The sequence below is a fragment of the Sinocyclocheilus grahami genome, unplaced genomic scaffold, assembly GCF_001515645.1.
Source record: "Sinocyclocheilus grahami isolate Dianchi unplaced genomic scaffold, SAMN03320097.WGS_v1.1 scaffold1099.1, whole genome shotgun sequence".
Classification (NCBI taxonomy): Eukaryota; Metazoa; Chordata; class Actinopteri; order Cypriniformes; family Cyprinidae; genus Sinocyclocheilus; species Sinocyclocheilus grahami.
The window spans coordinates 797,648-819,134 of record NW_015506278.1 but is presented as its reverse complement, the minus strand read 5'-3'; positions in this window follow the sequence as shown (position 1 = coordinate 819,134).

Genomic DNA, 21,487 nt, shown 5'->3' with positions numbered 1-21,487 from the left:
CCCTGATGGAGCGCTTGATTTGGCCCGAGAGAACAGAGCAGAGATGCAGGATTTATTTAATGATTTATTTCCCCTTCTGCTGAGTGCACAGTTCCAACGTGTGTGCCGCTGCCCCTGGGGAATGATGGTGTGCCACTACTGATCCACATCTATTACATGATGCTTCTAAGCCATGAATCCTTCCTCAACTGCATTGGAATGCGCATTCTGTGTGCAAGCAGCTTCTGATTCTGTAGAATCATAGAATCAAGATTTTTGCTTCGGAGCCGAGTGGATGATAGGGCTTGATTTTCACAAAGCCCTTTACTCATCTGACTGGAAGAAGCTGTTCCTGGTTGGCGTTACGGTGCAAACAGCGGTGTCCCTGTCATCAGCGATTCCCCTGGGCACTTCAACTGAAAGAGCAGTTTCTCTAAAAGAGCAAATCACGGTCGGTTCATGTCTTTTTAAAGATACCGTTCCGTCCATGTTCTCTTGGTTGCGGTCGTTACCGGTCCTCTGTTGACGGACACGATCATTGTCTTCAGTGCCTGGGGATCCCACACACTGAAGCTGCGTTCGTGGATGACTCATTCATTCATTGCGAGCGTATGAGCATGGCTTCACTGCGATCTCTCCTCTCTCTTCTCACGGGGAACGGAGCGGCACCCATTACATGATGCTTCTAAGCCAGGAATCCTTCATCAACTGCATTGGAATGCGCATTCTGTGTGCGAGCAGCTTCTGATTCTGTAGAATCATGGATAATGGATGCTCGTAGAATCATGAAATCCAGCCTGCTCTGACTTCATATGCATTTCATCCATGACACATTTCATGGTCCTGATGAGAAGATAAGAGTAAAAAAATAAAAAAAATAAAAAAATAAGTCTCCTGTGAAATAGCAGTGTGTTCTGGGAGGTTGCAGACAGAAGGAAAAAGAATCAATACAGAAATGGAATACTTGGAAATATGAGCATAAAGAGAGAGATAGAAATGCTACTTTATTTGCCTTCTCTTTTGAAATCCATCAAATCAGGGATGACAGGTGTGGAGAGAATTTATTTCACTATTGATTTTTATTTTAGTTCTTGTGTTCCCTGGGAAGAACAGTCTCTACACAGCAAACACATTTGCTTAGTCTGTGAAGTTGACAAAAAAAGGAAAGTACAGGAATTCAGCTTTACATTCCATTGAGTGCTGAATAAAAACAACAGAGCATGAATATACAACATTGGCAGGAATATGGAAGAGGTGCAGAGTAGGGCACTTTGAAGAGGGCTTTGAAGAAAGAGACTGAAGCAGCCGAGCGATCAGAAGCAATAATTTACAAACATCACCTTGTATTTTATTTTTTTTTGGCCATCTCAGTCAATGTAGTGTGTTCTTTTTGAATACTTGTTGACATATATTTTGAATCAAAATTTGTATAGTTTGTCTGAAATTTTGCATTTACCCCAAATGTATTTTCTATTGTACATTTTCTTATCTTGAGGTGCATATTTATTTATTTTTATTTTTGCATTTGAAGGTTTAAACTAAATTTTCGTTTTCAATCTGAAAATCGACATGCTTGGTTTACAACAGGTATTTGACATATACTTGAAATATTTTGTAACTTTTATTTATTTATTTTTTTAACTTGAAACTGGCAGGCAAAAGAACAACATTTCTCTTCTGAAACAAAAATGCCATTATTGAATTAATAATTAGAAAGAAACACAAGAAAGTAAGCATGCAAGCAGATGTTAAGTCATTTATTGTACAGTAAGAAGGTTATTTCCTTTAACCAGGAAATTAACGTTCTTAGAATTGACAAGACGGTTGACCCTGAGTGGTCAGCTAAATATCTACAGTGGATCTAAAATATGAATAGTTAATTATAACTAGTTATGGTTAATTATTCATATTTCCCCATGAGCTGATTCGCTACACATGTATAAGTACAAAGCCCCCTGTGAAAGAAATTAATCATGCACAAAGTGTTTCTCTGGTTCACTCCACCAACAGACAGCTGATAGTGTCCTCTATTAAATAATGCAATAGAATTGAAAGATAAAATTTAATTGTGGGGGCGAAGATTTCAGAATGACCGGCGCAGATCTGCTTGGCTATTGAAAACGCCCCTGCTTGGCAGCCAGAGTATGTGGCTCTGTCATTGAGTAACAAACCTCTATTCATCTACTTTGCTAATAAAGCAAGTGATTCAAAGGGTTGCATTCTATTCAAATGACTGAAATTGCAGAGGCCTGTTTTACTGAGGTAATGCTTAATTCAAAAGCTGATGAATCCAGAAGCCTTGGGCGATGGTATGTGATTTGTAACATGACAAATAATGTCAGTCATGCCCATAATCATGTTAGAATCTTTATTTGAGCCACATAGCACAAATTTTGTAAATCCTCCACAAAATAATCCCAATAAAGCCGTTCAGTCATGACGTCAATTTGTAGGCAACCCTGAAGGCTAATCGCCATGGGTTCCTTTGGGAATTTCTAATAGGCTTTTTGAATTTATAAGTAAAATAATGCCAGTCTTTAACAATACTTGAAGAGACATTCACATTTTGTTCTACAACATAAATTAGATTCAGTACTACACTACCCTGTTACATTTATTGTAAAGTAGTGTTATAAGACTAGGTTTCTATGCAGTGAAAATATATTTTCTAGTTGAGTATTATGAAAGTCCCTTTAAGGTATTCTATAGTCTTTGGTATTATATAGATTATTTTAAACTATACATTATTTAGTAATTATTCATTCCAAAAACCATAAATGTTACTATATATGTTTAACAAACTTATATTTTTGTCACTGCAAAATATGACAAGGTTAACCAAATGACAGGTTTTTATTGTAGCATTTTTAACAGCTTTTTCAGTAGAAATTACCAACATTTTATTTATACTTATTTTAATTTTGAAACATGTTTTAAAAACCTAAGTTGCTAAGATATTGTTCAAACTGCACACTGCATATCGGGTTCATTGTTTTCTCAGAAGAAGATCTCTGTATGCATTGGATGCACTATAAATAAGTCATATATTTATGAGAAAGAAAGAAAAGAAATGAATACGAAGGAGCTACAGTAATTAGGCCCTTTCGCACCGCTTTAGTTCCAGAACTAAACGTACGGTACTAAAGTACTGGGGCGATTTTGCGCGAACTATTTTCCAGTACCATTTAAAGGGTTGCATTCGCACTGAGAGTATGTACTAAGAAGTGACGTAAGCCGGTCGACAGCGACGTCATTTGTGCCCGGTGTTCAACAACAGAAACAAAGGACTACGTTAACAACAGAAGGATGGAGGACGCTGTGATCGGAGCTGTGTTTTGGTTGTGTCTCGCAGGTTTCACAGTGGACATGGAAAGTCGACGTATATGTAAAGCGATTGAAAGAACGGAAAGGAGGACTAAGAATCTCCAACGACAACTGGCAGTGCTACATTTGATACAAGTGCCTTCAATTCAGCGTCCGTCCATCCATCGCTGTTCTCCATACTTGCGAAATAAGTTGACATGCTTACAGTATGTTTACACAGCGTTTTAAATCATGGCGGGTGAGGGCGTTTTCGTACGTGTTTGGCCAATCAATGTCTACTTGCGTCACGATTAGTACCAGTTGTGCTGGTTAGACCCTGCTCCGGAGTAGGAGCTAATTTGGTTCTCGAAAAAGGCAGTCTGGTACTAAAATTGCTCCCAGTTCCAGCGGTGCGAACACGCCGAAAAGTGGGTAGTTCCACAATTAGTTCTGGTACTATGAAAAGGTTCCTGCGGTGCGAAAGGCCCTATTATGTCCCCTGTTCTTGCCGACCCGAGGGACGACCCTCCTCTCTTTGGTAGTCCAGGTTTTCCTTTTATCCTGCTGTCATGGCCTTTTAGTCTCTGTTGTTATAGCTCAGAAAAAAAGCTTCATACTGTATACCGACTGACATTCAGTACCACATTCCAGTTTCTCTCTTACCCTATCTGTCGGTCACTATGAGTTATGTCATGACGACATACAGGGTTCACTTGGGAGCCCCAATCATCTTTAAGAGAAAACGACAATGAAATTTGGCTAGTGGATTTTGCATACCTGAGCCACTCCCCTTGCATACAGGTATAAATATGCAACAGGTGCATCCACTCTTCAGATTTTTGCTTCGGAGCCGAGTGGATGATAGTGCTTGATCTTCACAAAGCCCTTTACTCATCTGACTGGAAGAAACTGTTCCTGGTTGGCGTTACGGTGCAAAAAGCGGTGTTCCTGTCATCAGCGATTCACCTGGGCACTTCAACTGAAAGAGCAGTTTCTCTAAAAGAGCAAATCACGGTCGGTTCACATCTTTTTAAAGATGCCGTTCCGTCCATGTTCTCTTGGTGGCAGTCATTACCTGTCCTCTGTTGACGGACACGATCGTTATCTTCAGTGCCTGGGCTTCCCACACACTGAAGCTGCATTCGTGGATGATTCATTCATTCATTGCGAGCGTGTGAGCATGGCTTCGCTGTTATCACTCCTCTCTCTCCTAACGGGGAACAGAGCAGCACCTCTCTGTTTCTACCCGTCCCGGTTTCCCTGTCACGAGCAGGGGACTGACGGCTAGAGCTCTGGGAGATCTGAAGGTTACAGTGAGAGCCTCTCCGCCGGGCATGTCCCCATGGACCTCTCACTCCTCCCGCAGTGAATGTCCCATGCGCCTCTCGATTGATTTTTCTGGCCTGGCTCGTGACAGTACAAGCATTTCATTTGGTGCGCCGCCAGAGGATCAGATGTCGATCGCGTAATCGGGGGATGGGCTATCATCCTCCGAGGATGTTGTCGCCACCGCTGAATCGGACCCGGTGCTGACGGCAACGCTTGCCCGGGCAGCCGTGAGCATCGGGCTGGAGGGGAACACACCACCCAGTCCCGAGTCCTTGCGGCTGGATGGTTGGTTTCTTGGGATGGGGCGCGGCCCACAACCGCGTCCTGCACCGGTGCCTTTTTTCCCGGAGGTGCATGAGGAGCTGAAAAATTTGTGGACGGCCCCTTGTTTGGCCAGAAGCCGCTCGTCTGCCTCCTCCGTCCTCACTACCCTCGACGGCGAGGCGGCGAGGGTGTACGTTGACATTCCCCAGGTGGAGAGAGCGGTTGCGGTGCACCTGTGCCTGTGCCTGCAAAACACAGCCACTTGGAGGAATCGTCCTCGTCTCCCGTCCAAAGCCTGTAAGCTGACGGCGGCTCTCTCCACCAAAGCTTACAATGCTGCAGGCCAAGCTACCTCTGCCCTGCATGCCATGGCTATCCTGCAGGTCCACAAAGCCAAGGCATTAAAACAAATCTACGAGGGTAGTACTGACCCGCGGTTGATGCAGGAGCTGCGCTCGGCGACTGACTTCACCTTCTGGGCGACAAAAGTCACGGCGTGGCCCCTCGGGAAGGCGATGTCCACGTTAGTGGCCCAAGAGTGCCATCTCTGGCTCAACCTTGCTGAGATGAGAGACTTTGACAAAATTTGTTTTCTTGATGCTCCCATCTTGCAGGTTGGCCTGTTCTGCGACACTGTAGAGGACTTTGTCCAGCAGTTCTCGGCAGTACAGAAACAGACTGAGGCGATCCAGCACATCTTGCCCCGACGTGATCCTCCGTCTGCCACCATTCCATGATGGGCCCCGCCTCAGTCTGCCCGTCGCCGAGGGCACCCCCTGTGTCCTCCAGAGCGCCTCCACCCCGTGCTGAGACAGCGTCAAGGCTGGCGCGTCGAGCCTCTCGCTGTACCACGGCGCCCTGTGTCTCAGCCGGCCCCTAAGTCCTCTAGAAAGATGACGAAGCGGCCCTGACACGGGCAACCCGGAGATGTGGGAAGCTGCTTTTTCTCAGGAGATGGCAAGGACAGCACCACTCCTTCACCCGCAGGAGGGCTGGGTGGATAATCCTGTGTTTTGTGTTTTTTCTGTTCCCACATTCTCTAAAAAAGAGCAGTTTCCTTTTCCTCCGGGTTATCAGGAACGTGGGCTGACAGTGAGCGACGTGCCGCCTCCTCACTGTCACCCACGTCGCACCCTATCGCCAGCGCCCAAGAGATCACGGCTCGGGGATGCGTTGCCTCTCCACGCATCTCTGGCCAGTCCCACCGGGGACACGGGAGTCCTGCTCTGATGAGCCAGGACGCAATGCCTTCTATGCCACCCAGCACGACTTCTAACACTGCACCACCGCGGGTGTGCTGATTGTCCATTTGGAGCCACTCGTACGGAGCTTGGAGGCGTGGCTTGCGCTGCCCAACACGTCCCGCTGCCTCATTCGGACAGTTCGACTCGGCTACACGATTCAGTTTGCTAGACGACCTCCCAGGTTCAGCGGCATTCTCGAGACTTCGGTGGCAGCCCAAGATGCCCCTGTCCTGCGTGACGAGATTGCTGTCCTACTGGCGAAGGATGCAATCGAGCCTTTCCCTACAGCCGAGATGAAGTCAGGGTTTTACAACCCTTACTTCATCGTGCCCAAGAAAGCTGGTGGCCTTTGTCAAATCATGGATCTGCGAGTCTTGAATCGGGCCCTTCACAAGCTTCCATTCAAGATGTTGACGCAGAAGCGCACTATCAGATGCACCCAGCCCCAGGATTGGTTTGCAGCGGTCGACCTGAAGGACGCTTACTTTCATGTCTTGATTCTTCCTTGACACAGGCCGTTTCTACGGTTTGCGTTCGAGAGTCGGGCATGGCAGTACAGGGTCCTCCCCTTCGGGCTGTCCCTGTCCCCCGTGTCTTACGAAGGTCGCTGTGGGCGCCCTTGCCCCGTTATGGGAAGTGGGCATCAGGATCCTCAACTACCTTGACGACTGGCTCATCATGGCCCAGTCACGAGAGCATTTGTGCGATCACAGGGACCTGGTGCTCCAGCACCTCAGCCAGTTGGGGCTTTGGGTCAACTGGGAAAAGAGCTAACTCTCCCCACTGCAGAGGATCTCTTTTCTCAGTGTGGAGTTAGACTCAGTGAGTATGACGGCGCAGCTCACCAGCGAGCGTGCCCAGTCAGTGCTGAACTGCCTGAGTTCCTTCAGAGGCAGGAACGTGGTATCTCTGAAACACTTTCAGAGCCTCCTGGGGCATATGGCATCTGCAGCCGCAGTCACGCCGCTCGGATTGCTTCATATGAGACCCCTTCAGTACTGGTTACACCCCCGAGTCCCGAGATGGGCATGGCATCACGGTACACTCCGCGTGACCATCACACCGACGTGTCGCCGCTCATTCAGCCCCTGGACAGACCTTGCCTTTCTATGGGCCAGGGTGCCCTTAGAACAAGTGTCCCGGCATGTCGTTGTCACGACGGATGCCTCCAGTACAGGCTGGGGTGCTACATGCAACGGGCAGGCAGCCTCAGGACGGGGCCTTGACTGCTTTGGCACATCAAATGCCTAGAGCTGTTGGCAGTGCATCTTGCCTTATGGCAGTTCCAGCCACTGCTACAGGACAAGCACGTGTTGGTCCTGCACAAATTTTGGTTCAATTGGACTGAATTCATTCCGATTGATGAATCTGAATGTAGTGTTTTTTACATGCGCACACTGCACAAATATAGAGTTTCTTACTGTTTGCACATAATAACCACTCTCCTACACGGTTTATTTATTTGTTTTTAATAGTAGAATTAATATTTATTAATTTATGGATTAATATACATATAAACCGCTGTGCCGTGATGCTCATATTTATCACACAGTAAAAATGCCTCTCCCAGTGCGCAAAACGGGTTGCCTGTGGATGAGAATCCAAAACAAGGACTTGTTTCACTCACTGTTGCCGAGTGAAAGGAGAGTTTTATAATGACAGGATGCGCATTTATACAACACTTTATTCAAAAAGAAGAACCGCTGGTTCTGCGTGTAATACGTCATTACGCTATTTCTCCGTCATTACACATGTGCAGTTCTTTCAGTTTCGGGTTCAATCCGATCGAGTGTTTACATGCACTTTCAATCGTATTAGAAAATTAAGTGCTCCTGACAGCACTCACTTCCATCATGAGGGTCGAGGACCTCCAAGCACTTTCGGTGAGCGAAGAGTGCCTTGTGTTCCGGCAGGCATACTCTCACGTTGTCCTGAGACCCCGGCCTGGATACGTGCCCAAGGTTTCCACCACGCCATTTCGCAGTCAGGTGGTGAACCTGCAACCACTGCCCTCGGAGGAGGCAGATCCAGCCTTGGCGTTGCTGTGTCCCTTAAGAGCGTTGCGCATACACATGGACCGCACCCGGAGCTTCAGAGGCTCTGAGCAGCTCTGTGTCTGCTACGGAGGTCAGCAGAAAGGGAAGGCTGTCTCCAAGCAGAGGTTGGCCCACTGGAGAGTAGGGCTGGGACGATGCGCTAATCTGCCGATTCAATACTGTCCCGATGCTTGTGTGCATATTTAATATATATTGCGATAATTGAGTATTGCGATTACATAACTATTGTGATTCGATATTACAATTTTGATTGTAAAAAAACATTGATGAATTCACATGCTGTAAATCCGACTGACATGACTCTCTGAACTGCAGCGTGAAGAAACATGGTGGCGCCCATCTCACGTTACAGATCACAATCAAGATAATTTAGAACGGTTTTTAAATGACAAAACACACTCATTTACACATTTGTGAATCGGAATATCAGATAGTTGATGATATGGTAAGCAAGTTTATGAATATTTTGAATAAAAAAGGAAAAACAAAATAATCGTTCGTACAGTGTTATTGTGGCCGCGGTGTGTCACGTGACAAGTATGACGCGTCTCCATGGAAACAATAACGTTCTAAAATAACGGTCGCCTAAAAAAAAACTCACTCTGGGGGAACCGCTAGAATATTTTAAACTCACCAGTGAAAGGGTTATGACACTTTTTTTTCTGTCATAGGAACAGCGGCTTGGCTATCTCCAGCAGCGATGTACTCACCTTTTGGTCCCTGTGGGCGCCAAGGTCAGCGAATTTGCGTTGGGGCATTGGGAAGGTTACGACCTTTGCATAGCATTTGTCTGACACGTGGCTGCTTGTCAACATTTGCAGCGCTACAGGGTTGTGACTGGGTTCAGGTTGTGGTGCTTTCCATGGACCCCCTATGTCGTCACAACATAACTCGTAGTGACCGACAGATAAGTACCCCTCGTTCCCCGATGGAGGGAATGGAGACGTTATGCCCCCATGCCACAACCTCGAACCATCACTGGTTGCCAGGGACAAGTTCTGGGCTCCTCAGCATAAAACCAGAAGAGTGGATGTCCCTGTCGCCTATTTATACCCATATGCATGGGGAGTGGCTCAAGTATGCAAAATCCACTAGCCAAATTTCATTGGCGTTTTCTCTTAAAGTAAGGGAGGATTGGGGCTCCAAAGTAAACCCCCTATGTCGTCACGACATAACGTCTCTGTTCCCTCCATCAGGGAACGAGGGTTATGTACGTTACCTAGACGTTCTCTCTCTTTATATCACAGTGAGTGCTAGAGTTGTCTAAATGCTTTCTGTTTTATTCAGTGTATCATGCACAGCACTCTCTGATTGACATTTGAGGAAATTTGTTGGAATCAGTCAGTTGAAGATACTGCATGGGTTCAAAGGATGAAAATATAATGCATCACACTCAGTCTGGCTCTCACGGAAGATGCTGTATGCGTAATTTATGTCTCGGCATCAAAAATTTAAAACTGATGGGTTTATGGATGTATCTTGTAATTTTAAAACTGATCCTTAATACAAGTTTCCAGAGAGGTCCTGTGGCTCTTCAAGTATCATTTTGTTCTATTTGCTGTTTGACTGTTTGTGACGAAACCTTATTTGAGAGGTTTCTCATGTGTATAGTATCTGCTGTCCATATGGTCAATCTGGAAAAGAAGTGGGTAGGATTTGGATATAAACTCTGTGACATCAGACACGCATAGTGGGTGGCTCCAGCGAGCAGAGCTCATGGACAGAGAACTAAATTTGTATGTAGGTTATACATTTAGCAGATGTGTTATTCAAAGTGACTTTCAAGCCAGGAATAGTACAATGTTTATGTAATTAATCAAAGTTTTACTTTTGTGCTTAGATGGGGTGGCACAGAAGCCACATCTTAAGTGCTACTATTCTGCAGAGTTATATTTCAAATGAATGCTGTTCTTCTGAACCTTGTATTCATCAAAAAATCTTGACAAAGGGGTTTCCTTTAGTTCCTGAATTTAAATTTGCATTGCAAACATGAATTTGTTTTAAAATTTTGAATCAAAAGTAGAATTAAAATTAATTTAAAAAATGTGTATACAGTAACTGCAACTGTGTAATTTTTAATTAGGAAACTTTTTTGAAACTATGCTGGCTTGACAGCCTAATTACTTTAGAAAAAGTCTCAAAATGTGAAATGAGAAAGAACACATCATTTTTGTGTGTGTGTGTGTGTGTGTGTGTATGTGTATGTTAGACCAGTTTATGTGTTTATGTAGTATGTTAGACTAGTTTAAGTGTTTATGTAGTTAATAAAACCTTACTTGTATCACACTTGACGTGTTCATTGTTTGCTCATAACCGGAGTCAATAATCATGCAGATTTACGTTACAAGCTTATAGAATTGTACAGTAAGAAAGTTATTTCCCTTAACCAGGAAATTAACGTTCTTAGAATTGACAAGACAGTTGACCCTGAGTGGTCAGCTAAATATCTACAGCGGATCTAAAATATTCATAATTAATCATAACTAGTTATGGTTAATTATTCATATTTCCTGTTGTGAGCTAAATTCGCTACAGAATTTTAAACCACAAAACACACTCATTTACACATTTGTGAATCGGAATATCAGATAGTTGATGATATGGTAAGCAAGTTTATGAATATTTTGAATAAAAAAGGAAAAACGAAATAATCGTTCGTACAGTGTTATTGTGGCCGCGGTGTGTCACGTGACAAGTATGACGCGTCTCCATGGAAACAATAACGTTCTAAAATAACGGTCGCCTAAAAAAAAACTCACTCTGGGGGAACCGCTAGAATATTTTAAACTCACCAGTGAAAGGGTTATGACACTTTTTTTTCTGTCATAGGAACAGCGGCTCATGACGCGTCTCCATGGAAACAATAACGTTCTAAAATAACGGTCGCCTAAAAAAAAACTCACTCTGGGGGAACCGCTAGAATATTTTAAACTCACCAGTGAAAGGGTTATGACACTTTTTTTTCTGTCATAGGAACAGCGGCTTGGCTATCTCCAGCAGCGATGTACTCACCTTTTGGTCCCTGTGGGCGCCAAGGTCAGCGAATTTGCGTTGGGGCATTGGGAAGGTTACGACCTTTGCATAGCATTTGTCTGACACGTGGCTGCTTGTCAACATTTGCAGCGCTACAGGGTTGTGACTGGGTTCAGGTTGTGGTGCTTTCCATGGACCCCCTATGTCGTCACAACATAACTCGTAGTGACCGACAGATAAGTACCCCTCGTTCCCCGATGGAGGGAATGGAGACGTTATGCCCCCATGCCACAACCTCGAACCATCACTGGTTGCCAGGGACAAGTTCTGGGCTCCTCAGCATAAAACCAGAAGAGTGGATGTCCCTGTCGCCTATTTATACCCATATGCATGGGGAGTGGCTCAAGTATGCAAAATCCACTAGCCAAATTTCATTGGCGTTTTCTCTTAAAGTAAGGGAGGATTGGGGCTCCAAAGTAAACCCCCTATGTCGTCACGACATAACGTCTCTGTTCCCTCCATCAGGGAACGAGGGTTATGTACGTTACCTAGACGTTCTCTCTCTTTATATCACAGTGAGTGCTAGAGTTGTCTAAATGCTTTCTGTTTTATTCAGTGTATCATGCACAGCACTCTCTGATTGACATTTGAGGAAATTTGTTGGAATCAGTCAGTTGAAGATACTGCATGGGTTCAAAGGATGAAAATATAATGCATCACACTCAGTCTGGCTCTCACGGAAGATGCTGTATGCGTAATTTATGTCTCGGCATCAAAAATTTAAAACTGATGGGTTTATGGATGTATCTTGTAATTTTAAAACTGATCCTTAATACAAGTTTCCAGAGAGGTCCTGTGGCTCTTCAAGTATCATTTTGTTCTATTTGCTGTTTGACTGTTTGTGACGAAACCTTATTTGAGAGGTTTCTCATGTGTATAGTATCTGCTGTCCATATGGTCAATCTGGAAAAGAAGTGGGTAGGATTTGGATATAAACTCTGTGACATCAGACACGCATAGTGGGTGGCTCCAGCGAGCAGAGCTCATGGACAGAGAACTAAATTTGTATGTAGGTTATACATTTAGCAGATGTGTTATTCAAAGTGACTTTCAAGCCAGGAATAGTACAATGTTTATGTAATTAATCAAAGTTTTACTTTTGTGCTTAGATGGGGTGGCACAGAAGCCACATCTTAAGTGCTACTATTCTGCAGAGTTATATTTCAAATGAATGCTGTTCTTCTGAACCTTGTATTCATCAAAAAATCTTGACAAAGGGGTTTCCTTTAGTTCCTGAATTTAAATTTGCATTGCAAACATGAATTTGTTTTAAAATTTTGAATCAAAAGTAGAATTAAAATTAATTTAAAAAATGTGTATACAGTAACTGCAACTGTGTAATTTTTAATTAGGAAACTTTTTTGAAACTATGCTGGCTTGACAGCCTAATTACTTTAGAAAAAGTCTCAAAATGTGAAATGAGAAAGAACACATCATTTTCCATAATGCCATTACCTTGGTGTAGAATTTATTTAAATTTTAATTCAGCAAATTCCTCTTTCCGTGGCAAATTGCCAGTTCTGTTTAAATCCAACTCATAAACTAAAAGGAAGCCAGTTGTTCAATTTAGAATTTTGCACAACTCTGCATGACAGAATACGAGATGTGCTATGATTGTCATGACAACGGTGAGAGAATGAGAAGAGTACAAGTGCTGATGCAAATGAAAAATGAATAATACATGATGACTTGCTGTCAAGACCACTTATAAATTTGCTTGCCTGATTAAAAATTCTGTAGGCCTGTTAGGTCTGGATTTGAACCGAGATCCTCTTAAAAATGTGATGGCAGAATTGTAGAGTCACAAAAAAAAAAAAAAAAGAAGCTTTTTTCCTGCTATCCTCTATCTTGATTTGAACCGAGATCCTCTTAAAAATGTGATGGCAGAATTGTAGAGTCACAAAAAAAAAAAAAAAGAAGCTTTGTGCCAGATGGATAATCTTACAAATAAAGGATGGTTTCACAGCAATCACATAAAATAACCATTTTTGGTTCCCCGAAGAACCTTCCAGTTCTTAAAATACCAATTTTTCTTTGTGTGAAGCACCTTTTATTTCTACTACAAAGAACCTTTTGTCCAATGGAAAGGTTCCATTGATGTTAAAGGTTCTTCCTAGATGCATAGATGCTAGTAAAAAACTTTTAGATCAACACATTTGCTTTTGCTAATGTGAATATAGTCATTGCTATCCTCTATCTTGTGATGATTATGACAAAAGTGATTACGAATGGGGTGAACATTATTATATGGAAAACAGCCAATAAGTTTTTTAGACTGAAAGGGACAAACTGTAGATGTATTCTCTGTTAAAAGACAAATAGTGGAAAAACATAGAATTCTCAAGAATTCTTGTCTGGTTTTGACTGAAAAAAAAAAATATAAAATCAATTTCAGTTAGCTCTGGGAAAATAGTTACATAAAATATTTCATCTTATTTAAATCAAGGAATATTATGATACTGAATATATGCAATGAATAATGAAAACCACTGTCTGTTGCAGTTATGACAGATTGGGGTAAACATAATCTGAAATCTCTAGTTTTTCATTGCACATTTGAAACAGCGCTCTCATTTTAAATCTGCGGTGCTTGTTTGTGTTAGCTGTCAGCTTGACTCGCTGTATCCTTGACAATATGTGCTGCGATTGGCTTAGCCTCTCCTGGCTAATTGAAATTGACTGCTGGATGCTATTTGCTGCGTCGAAGGCCGGCTTGATGGAAGATTAGTTGAAATGGATGGGTTGGACTTGATGTTCTTATGAGCTCAGAGTTATGAATGTGAAACATTTGAGTCTATTTGAGACGGAGTCACTGGTGGACATATCGCATTGGTATGCGGGCCAGTGCCACAGCCATTTACATATAGATGATATTACGTGACGTCACATAACATGAAACTTCACTTCTAGATTCTTTGGGCGAGCAATTTTATGTGGCAGCTGTGAGCAGATTCTGATTCTACTGATATGATGATTGGTTATGCATTAAATATTGTGATAATATTTGTTAATGTTAAAAGAAGTCATTATAAAGCGATTCCCATGATTTATACATTAATTTTTAAAAGTTTGAAGCCAGTAAGATTAAAAAAAAGAAGAAATTAATACTTTTATTCAGAAAGGACACATTAAATTCATAAAATATGACAGTTAAGACATTTATAATGTTACAGAAGATTTCAATTTGAACTTTGAAATATACATCGACGAATCCTGGGAAAAAAACAACTTTGCCATTACAGGAATAAATTACAACTTAAAATATATTACAGTAGAAAATTGTAATTGTATTTCACAATATCATTGCTAAAAAAAATAATAATAAAAATCTAAGCCTAAACTTTTGTAAAATAAATAAATAAAATCCATCTATACATCTTTTGTTTAAATGAATGTTTGACCACATACTGTAAATAGCACAAATAATACTTGAAATAGATTAATATAGAATAATATTAGAATAGAAAATAGAAAATAGAATAATACAGAAATTGCAGAAATTGAAACTGTTGTTACAGTACTACATTGAAAATAATACGTTTTTACCTTCATCGTATTATTACTATTATTGATTGATTGCATTTTTTATTGTGCTTTTGTGCTGGCAACATATAGTTCTATTAAATAACTCATAATCGTGTACAGAACTGGCTTTAAAAGTTCAAATCAGCTGTTTGTGACTTCACGGTTTGTGTGTTGCCTTAGTAAAAACAAATCTTCCGACACCAGCTGTGGGGTAATCAGATCTAATTAGAGCAGAGACGATAATGATGGCCGAGGTCTGTGAATTATTGTAATTTGTGTAAAATCCTGAGATTGTCTTGCTCCACTGATGCTGATGAAAATCAAAAGAAACCCAAACCCTCAACAATATTTAGTAAAGTATGTGCTACAACCCCAAACATATAATTTTTGGTCATCATGAAGCTCTAGTTTAAAATAGCCTCTTTTGTGGGGTGCTAAAAGAACCCAGAAGTGCTGCCGTCGTGCATTTATTTGTAAAACAAATTTCCTTTCCGACTATGGCATATGGTGTATGCTTTTGATGAGGTACTTCATATATCTCAGTATAATAGGCTGGTATTCCTTGAGCTGTTTGTATTGAACATTATTGACTGGTATTTATGTTATGAGACTGACTGCAGGACTGCGTTGCCAAGCTCATCTGACAAGGCCTTTCACTGCTCCAGTGTGGGCGAAAACTTGGCTCACACGCTCTCTTTGATCAAAACAGATCCCTTTCTCCAGGACTAGTGTATTAACAAGTGTAAATCGACTTGTAGCATTAAACAGCTCCCAAATAACTGCAGCAGAAAGACACTTGCAGGCATTGCTGGAATGTTAACTTTGCTAATATGAACTAAATTATGTAACATAATGAAATAGTTGTTAGCATATCTCCTTTTAATTCTTCATCACAGAAAGATTTTCAACTGTTACAAATCATATTATATATTGCGAAAAACATTATATATATATATTAGGGCTGGGCAATTATTTTATAACACATTGACGCTGTCACGTGTATGTTCCCGTTGAGTTCCTGTTTTCCTTATTTGGTCCTTCCAGTTCCTTTTCACATTATTAGTATCACCTGTTCCTTGTTATTAGTGATCCCCATCACCTGTCTGCCCCTCGTTATCTACCCTATTTAGTTCTAGCCCATTCAGTTCTCCCTTGTCTGGAATTGTATGTTGATGTCTTCTCCTCGTGCTACGTGTGATTCCCCGTGACAAGAATAAAACCCTTTGTGTCGTACTCCTGGTCTCCTCGTTCCGTGCTCCTCACACTACCACCGACGGTTACAGACGCAGTTTTTATTATTTTTGTTTTGAAAGCCCGTTGATCACTGGCTCTGAATTCACATACAGACAAACCATGGGTCACAGGAGGGGTGGGATGTTGATCAGTACTGGCTTGGGATGAGCGTCATCACACATCTCAATCAATGAGAGCATTTGGGGTGGGCCTATGACTGCAGCAGCCCTCACATGAATGCTCCCGATAAAATTATTTAGGCTAATCATCAACATTCACAAACCACTGTTCGCTGTCATTTTTTAATAGAAAACAATGCAACGTGCTTGTAATCACGACTTCATAAGTGGGAAATAGGAAGTTTCCGATAGCATGTGAACAGCAGAGAAGCGCTCTCGCTCAGCACTGTAGAGTGCATCGTTTTGTTAACTTTGTGGTTTATTATTTTGAATCGTTTGGGACGCAGTAACATAGATCTATCATTTTTGCCACTCAGAAATGTTAACGCAATCATGCTGCAGAAGTTCCGCGCTCCGGCGCAGTTAGCGCTCACACTACATGCGTAGCGCGTCCGAGCCCAACTGAACCGTGCTCTGGCCCACCTCTTCCAAACGAGCCAGGGACGGCTAAACAAACGGCATGGAGCAATCACACTAGTCAAACGAACCTTGCTTTGGGGGTCAAATGTGCTCATGCACCATTAAGATTGCCTAGTGAGTAATCCCTTATTCTCCCGCATCCCGCACACACACGAGTGTCTACCCGCCCGCACCCGCACTCGCCCATCAAGTGTTGTCCCACGCCACACTCTGTTGCGTTGGGTCCCGCGGGACTGCAGGTGCCTGTTATAATGTTATGGTCGAGGCTCTGGACTCTGAGCATAACTTGTTTTCTATAACAAACTATAAAATATTTTCTATAAAAACGTTAATGCCCTGGCAGTGGCAAATAGCTTTGGTTTTTATTTAATTTGATTACATTGTTTAAAGTGTTTGCAAACCAAATGTTATTGCACTTTTGTTCATATAGCAGTACTTTTAAATGAAAAAAGTGCGCAACACACCACTTTTGAATCTATTATTGAATTTTGTGCATAATTCGATTAATCAAAGAAAAATCACTGTGATTAATCATGATTAATCGCGATTAAACATTTTAATCGTGGCCCAGCACTACTATATATATATATATATATATATATATATACACACACACACACACACACACACACACACACGCACAAACAAAACAGTTCTTCCTGGTTCTCGAATCTTATTGGCAGAGAGCCTTTTTTTCCTGGAGTGCAATATTCTAGTGATAACAGAGCTCCAACTGTTTCACCGTTTGTTTCACTCCGCTTGCAGAATTTCTCACAGCGTGTATCATGGCAGATGCCCAAATCCACTGTAAGTTTATAAATAATACTGTTTTTGTGTTTTTTTTAGGCTAGAATGTATTTGTTTAGACTTTAAATATGCGGTTTGCTAATAAAGCGTCTATTTGAAAATTTGTTTTAACGTTTTTAGAGATGTAATCTGCAGGGTATCAGTGGCCAATTAGTGCTCATGAACTGGCGAGAGCAGCCTCACCTTGGCCAGATCTTCTGGAATTTGCCAGTTGCTCTGATGTCTCTATAGTGGGTTAAGCATAAACATAGTTTTGGGTAAATAACTATAAATTTAATGCTGTTTATCAGAGCATGTGTAACGTGGTGAATGAGACGTGAGGATCCATATGCAAGGCATTATTTCCAAGACGTGGTTATATAACAGGCATGGGTCAAACAATGGCAAACAGGTACAGCACAGGCAAGACAAAGAGTAATCCTAGGACAAGCGTGGGTCTTCGATAGGCGAACAGAATCCAGAGGGCTTGACAAAAGGGGTAATCCATAATACACAGGCAAAGATCTTCATACAGGAAAACAGGCAAGGCAAGACTAGACTAAACTATGAACTAGACTGGGAACTGGCTCCGTAAAGTAGCTACCGTTAGAAGAGTGATAAATGCTAAACAATACTCGGCTTTGAATGATGGTGTGAGACTGATTTATATAGTGTGTGTTATTAGTAGCTTTTAGATGAGCATGTGATTGGTTACAGCTGTGTGCAATCAGTGCAATGGATGATGGGAAATGTAGTCCAGGGTATAGTGTAACAATCTGTGTAGTGTGAGAGTCCATGTAGTGAGCGGGTGACCTCTGGTGGTGAGTGAACGGAGACTGGGGCAGCCAGTAGTACCCAGGCTGAACCGATGAAGCAGGAAACCAGGACAGATCCGGCAGTATGGGTGGAACTGAGGACCACCACGGCGGAGCAGAAGACCACCAGAGCCAGACAGCCGACCACCACAGCGGAGCAGACGGAACAGGTGGAGCAGAAGACCACCACGGCGGAGCGGACAGAGCAGAAGACCACCACGGCAGAGCCTGGGAACTAGGGAAAACTGAGACACAAGAAACAGACAGAGCATATACGGTCTCAAGGACCGAGGCAGGAAACACACCAAGTTCAACAATATTTTCCCTGGTGACAACTGAATGGACAGACAGTTCCAAATCTGGCTTATTGACTGAAACTGGACAAGAAGACAGTTCACAAACAGGCTCACTGACTGAAACTGGATAGGAAGATATTTCACAAACAGATTCATAGGTTGATATGGGATAGGCTGACAGTTCAAAATTGGGTGTATTAACTGAAACTGGACTGGTAGACATTTAAGTGACTGAAACTGGACAAGAAGACCGTTCACAAACAGGCTCACTGACTGAAACTGGACAGGAAGACAGTTCACAAACAGATTCATGGGTTGATATGGGATAGGCTGACAGTTCAAAATTGGGTGTATTAACTGAAACTGGACTGGTAGACATTTCAGTAACTGAAACTGGACAGACAGACAATTCACACTCAGATCCATTAATTGAAACTGGACAGACAAATGGTTCAAAATCAGACTAATTGACTGAAACTGGCAATACAGATAGTTCAGGATTAGATACACTTAGGGAAACAGAACAAGCAGATAGTTCCTGGATGGTATCTATGGCAGTGACATGGTTGACGGGAATGACATGGGGTGCATTTATAGTTTCTGGGCTCCTGACAGGCAGGGTTAAGGGTTCAAAGTCAGGTTTTTGGGCTGTGACAGACAGTTCACAATCAACCCCCATTGCTGGTTCAGAACAGGACGAGAGTTCAGAGATGGCTTCCTCGGCCGGTTCAGAGAAGCCCAGGTTCCAGGAATGGAAGTTTTGACATGACTTGACTCATGAAGATCAACTATGACATGACTTGACTCATGAAGAACAACTGTGACTTGATTTGATTCAGGATTGGCAGCTGTGACATAATGAGGTGCTGTTGTGTCCGCCTTTTTGCGATCAGGCTCCGCTGTCGCCGCCATTTTGTGAGCGTGCTCTAGTGCGGCCACCATTACACAAGTAAGTCCTCCGCAACACACACACTGAACGATGAACCAACAGTCAACAGAGCATAGTCCAGAAACTGAATGGTTGACGAACGCGGACCTTCACATCTAAGCTTAGACCATAGAGGTTGGTTAATGCCATCACAGAAAAACTCAAAATTATGTCCGGTAAATTTGAATAATGAGCGATGGCTAAAAATTTGCGAATATGATTCTCTAATGATCGTGGGCCTTGTTTAAGGGCTAATAATATTCTTGCTGTTTCCATACCTGACCAATGTCCACTTGAACAGCTGCTAGATCCTTGTGTGGCCGAGTATTCTGTAACGGGACGAACAAGACTTGAGACGTGTGGATCCATATGCAATGCTTTATTTCCAAGACGTGGTTATATAACAGGCATGGGTCAAACAATGGCAAACAGGTACAACACAGGCAAGACAAAGAGTAATCCTAGGACAAGCGTGGGTCTTCGATAGGTGAACAGAATCCAGAGGGCTTGACAAAAGGGGTAATCCATAATATACAGGCAAAGATCTTCACACAGGAAAACATAGACTGGAAGGAAGTTCAAAGACTGGATTCGTGACAGCGTGTGCCTTTGTACTTTTAACAGAATTGCATAGCAACTTTTTTGATGGCTGTTGTTGTTGATTATTAAATATTATTATTCAATAATAATTAGCAGATTTCCTCTCAGACCTATTGGTTATTGTTGATAAAGCGCTAATTGTCGGAGATCCTGAAACAACTTACAGAACTACCACATTTTGCTATAAGTTTGATTGCATCATATAATAATTGCTGTTAATAGTGTTTATTGTCTGTTTGATTACGTCTTTAATAGATTTTTTCGTACATTTCTGCCATATGTACATTGACTGAAAGTCACCACTGATAAGCTACCACTAAATATTGTAGAAACTTAATTTGCTGTAAAGTTGCTTTGCAATGATTTGTATCGTGAAAAGTGCTGTACAAATAAACTTGAATTGAATTGAATAAATAATATTTATATATAAATAATAGTATTATTTAATAATATTATTTAGTATTGCGAAACGGTGTGTGTGTGTTTGTGATGGTGATTTTAGTTACATTGTTCCACCATTAAACAACAGACTTTAGTAAAGACTTTTATACTGAAAGAGACTGAAACAGGGTTGTAAACAAGGAAGTGATTTTTACTTTTTGCTATTTTTCATTTATTTATTTATTTTAGATATTGCTTTCCTCAGCGGACACTGAATCTAATGTTTTATTGTGAATATGAAATTGAGCTGAATAATGAATTCTGTATCATATGCAAGTAATCACACTTGCTCAGTCAATGTCTCTCATAATACTCTACTATACATAATATACAGCTTTTAATTCAGTAATACAATAAGCTTTTAACGTATCAACTCAACTTTCCTTGTTTACTAGTTCTAAAGTGATGTCTTGGAATGGAGGTGAGCCCAAGCCTCCATTCCAAAACATTTAAAAGCTGTTAAACTGTCAAAATGAGATTTGAATCCGTGGCGGAAGGAAGTAGTTCTGCACAAAAGAGGGTTTTGAAGACACTCCGTTGTCATCTCTTTTTTATTTACAAACTTGTGCCTTTGAACTGTTGTATAAACACAATATCACACTCATAGCTGTATGATATGGCTGTATGTCAGCACGCCGTGATTAATTTTAATTGTAGTTAAACTTCAAAATCCTGTATCAAGATGCCTGCTCTTTTGATATTTTTGGAACAGAATATTGCATCCAATGTGAATGACTCATTAATACATTTGTGCTGCCTTCTCTCCATATGTTATTTAGCCAGATCCTCTGCCTGCAGACTTGCAAAAACACATAATGCTAAAATGAATCCGATGGTGGTAAAATTGCTTATGCATACAGGTCAGGGGGCATGTTTAGTTAGGTTAATTTATTATTTCTTAAGTTTAGTCAAACACAATAATGTACTTTTTTATTTAACTTTTAATTTTATTTATTAGTATTTTAATTAACTTTTACACTTATCTCTGAATAATAGTTAATAACGAAAAAATTTACATATTAAATAGAAAGCCCTAATAGCAATAGAAATTGTAA